This window comes from Nothoprocta perdicaria, unplaced genomic scaffold (genome assembly GCF_003342845.1).
Source record: "Nothoprocta perdicaria isolate Ctin4 unplaced genomic scaffold, notPer1 scaffold_508, whole genome shotgun sequence".
Classification (NCBI taxonomy): Eukaryota; Metazoa; Chordata; class Aves; order Tinamiformes; family Tinamidae; genus Nothoprocta; species Nothoprocta perdicaria.
In genome coordinates this window covers 9,414-13,128 of record NW_020455764.1, presented here as the reverse complement: position 1 = coordinate 13,128, position 3,715 = coordinate 9,414, and the positions used below count along the sequence as shown (strand labels likewise).

General features: G+C 60.4%; 1 protein-coding gene across 1 annotated transcript in view; it reads right to left on the bottom strand.

Moving 5' to 3' along the window:
* SLC4A4 (solute carrier family 4 member 4) overlaps positions 1-2,586 on the bottom strand; it is a 96,286-nt gene extending 93,700 nt beyond the window's left edge. The window contains exon 1 of the mRNA XM_026048031.1: positions 2,568-2,586. The gene's annotated coding sequence lies outside the window, so the exon portion shown is untranslated. The remainder of the gene's footprint in view (positions 1-2,567) is intronic.
* Between the last annotated feature and the right edge of the window lie 1,129 nt (positions 2,587-3,715).

Genomic DNA, 3,715 nt, shown 5'->3' with positions numbered 1-3,715 from the left:
GCCCCGACGCGCGCGGCGGGAGGCCCGGCGCCGCCAGCCCCTTAATGCCAGCAAAGCGCCCGGGTGGCCGGGCGGGCGGGTGGGAGGCAAGCTGCGTGTCACATGCTGCCCTCCCCGAGCTCTGACATGCGAGGATTATCCGCCGAGCCGGCTGCACTAAGTCAGGCCACCGCGGCGCAGCCCTTTATGTGTGTCACCCATTCATTCATTCACTCGCTCGCCCGTGCGCTCCTCGGGGGGCTGGTTTCCACTCGGGCTCCCTTTCCCCGCTGCTTTTCTCCTCAGCAGCTCCTCTTTGCGGGAAGCCTCCTCGGGCTGGGAGGCCACSCAGGCCTGCTGCACCACCCGGGACTCGCACTGCCCCCTTTCACACCCACAACCAGCACCCACACGCTCTGCAAGGGGCCATCTGCAAGCTCCCTCGAGACCAACACACATAAAAACAATCCAGGCACACAGAACAAGTTTTAAGCTATATGAAATAACCTACTTGCGCAGGCTCAGCACACRCACCTGTTGGTCACGGCCGGAGACGCTGCGTAAGCTTTGTCTGCTTGAAGCAAGGAGRGCGCATCAGAAACACCCGGAGCTCCCGCGCCGGCTCACCCACAGAGGCTCCTGGAGAGAGACTCCAGCTCCTGGGCAATGCTGGCAGCTGCCAACAGCCCCACCTGGCACCCCATCCCCTGCCGGCGACCAGCGACAGGCAGAGAGGGAAGTACTGCCCGGAGAAGGGAGAACAAAGAGTGAAAGGCCGCATCCTAAACCACCAGGTTGGCATCCAGGAAGATGCAATTCCCAGCAGGATTCTAGGACAGCGGGGGTAGCACCACACCGTCCTCGCTGCAGACCAGGTCAGAGCCATTCTCTGCTTGCCCAGGCCCTCCGCTCACACGTGTGGGGCAGAGCCACCCCAGGAGCTGCAAGGACGTGCACCCGCGGCTCGGGGGCCTCGTGACGCCCCTCACGGCTCCTCACGCTCCTTAGCCCTGGCTCTCACCCGTGCGCACACCACGCTTGGTGTGGGTGTTGCGAGAACATCACACACTTTATCATCATCATTTCCTGCTTCRTGCAGGGGCTACTCGCTGCAAGCAGACCTGCACACAGCTGGGACCCGCGGGCTGGATCTGCAGCCCCAACACAAGCAGCACGTGCATCTCCACCACGGCTCTGGGTTCCCTCGCGCTGTGCCCAGGGCCATCGCGCCCTCCACGTGCATGTGTGTGTCACCACGTCTGCTTGYGCCGCTGCCTCTGCTCAGCCCCGCTTCTGGGGGGCACGGCGAGAGGCAGCACAGTGAGACCGTGAACCTGCTCCCACCGCCTGCACGGAGCGAAGCCCCAAAGCCGCCCCCGTCCCGTCCCCACAGCAGCGGCCGCCGGCGTCGCCTGCGCCTCTCCGCACCCGCCGCGGAGGGCTCAAAAGCTCCGTGCGACACTGCTGCTTTCCCTGAAACGTGCCCAGAGCGGCTCCCGAGGAGCTAGCGGGGTTTAGAGGGCCAGGAATAGAGCCTGGGTCGCCTTGGCGCAGCGCCCCGGCTCTAATCCGCAGGAGTTTAGTGATTAGACTCCCAAGCGCCACCTCCCTTGACTTGGTCTTTTCTGCCCTTCTCAGATTACAGCCGGATTTCTTCAGGCCCAAATCTGCCAAGAAACAGCCTCTGTGAACTCGCACGGGCAAAATACCCCAGCCCTCAAGATCTTTCCAAGTAACATGGAAGGGGAGTTGTATCAATTTTAAAACACATATCCAATAACCCTGAAAAACCACTGGACATGCTCCTGTGGGCCTTGAGGGATCTGAAGATCTCCCCATAGAGGTGCTGCTGCTGTGACACAAGGTGTCCTCACTGAACTGCCCCACAGAGCAGGGCACCATGGCACAAGAGAGGGAGGGAGCACCCAGCCTTGGGGCCACCCAGCAGAAACCTGTCTGGGTCTAGGGCTCGTGTGGGTTCCTGAGCTCCCCCCAACATAAGGTCAAAAGGACAAGACATTCAGGGACCTTTTACCTAGGCCCAACACAGAATATTTTTGGGTGCACAACCACAAGATGCTCTAGAAAGGACCAGTGAGGGCACGCAGWTCCACGCCGAGCATCTTGAGGAATGGCGCTGCTTGCCAGGGTGGTTTTGGCCACGTCTCCCACAACCCCCCTTCAATTCAAACCCACTGTCACAGACCACTTGCAGCTGGAGTCACAGAAACCTTCTGCCTGACTACTAAAGAACAAGACCTGATTAATAATAGAAGAGGTTCCCAACTTTGGGACTGAGACAAGCCAAAATCCCGTGCACAAAAGGGAAGGAAAATGACCAGCAGCCAAGAGGGAAGGASTCTCCTCCAGCCACTCGGGAGCGAGCAGAGCCCACCGAGGACTGAGCCTGCACSTTCGAGACTGCTCTCGATAACTTCGGGGAGAAAAGCATTTCTGAACAGCCAGCATGAGCCCAGCACACCTGATCTACATCCTAGAGCAAACTGCTGCACTCAAAGACCAATTTAGATTTCTTTTTTTAATTAATCCCACCACAGAACTCAGTTCCTCCACTTTGCTTTGCTTACCATGCAGCACCTTCTCCCCGCAGCTCTCTTTGTTACAGGACCCGGCACTCACATYGCAGCTTCCAAGTGCTAGGAGGCAGCAGGAGGAGGCTCAGCACGGGCTTTATTGTCCCCGGTCTGGATCACCTGGATCTTGTTAGCACGGGCACAGCAAGGCTGCTGTGTGGCAGCTRCCCCTGACTCACCTGAGCACAGCAGCCCCGCCACTCTAGGGCTGCCTCCTCCCACTACCGCTTGCCTTCCAGGCCATCAGATTGCAGCGCTAAAGAGGCCCTTGAGAAGATGAATCCACGAGCTGAAGCCGGTTTCTGAGCAGCAGCCGCCACGCTGGAGCCTCCCGCAGGCGCACGGCGATTTTCCAGGCGCACAAAGGTTGTGCTTACGGCCAACACCTGGGTGTCCACGGCCAACACGTGGGCGCCCACGGCCAGGGCAGAGCCTTCTCTACGAGGGGGCCATGCAGGACGAGGGCAGCCTCCTCTCCCSGCACCAGGGCTAAGCAGACAGGCTGCTGCCACCTCTTGGCTCCGCCGCCTCACGGCACCCGCGGCGCTCTCCATCCAGGCCTGATCCCGGGCTCGGGAGCGGGCAGACGGCGCTGGACACCAGCGCAGCCCAACGGGCCGCGCGGCGGTTGCATGGAGACCCAGCTGGCTCCAGCGAGCCCCAGAAACCAGAGTTACCACCTGCTGATAAGCGTTTACGATCAGGCCCCTTTCAAACCTGTTTTGCAATGGGGAGGGAACGGCGGCAAACTCTGGACCCAGCCAAGGAGGAGGCCGGCGGGCTCTGCRGCGGGCGCGGGGCCGCCCGGCCTCGCTGCCTTCGCCTCTGCCCAGCCCAGGCTGCTCCCCGCGCTCCCCAAGCAGGCTGCCAAGATCAGCTTGGACGCGTTTTCCCCTGTCAGGCCGAAAACTGCATTTATTTACATGCTTTCTCAGCAAAAGGCTGTGCTCACCAGGAGCGGGGGAGGAGAGAAGCCTCCCTTTCCCGCAGGAAAAAAAAAAAGAAAAAAAAACCCTGCGCTCCAATGCTTTTAAGCCCAAACTTGAACACAGTTCCTTTCACGTTGACTCTCCACAGTTAGCAGGCAGCTGCTGCCAGGGGCTGGCACACAAACCTCACAGCAGCACTGGCCGGTGCCTTCC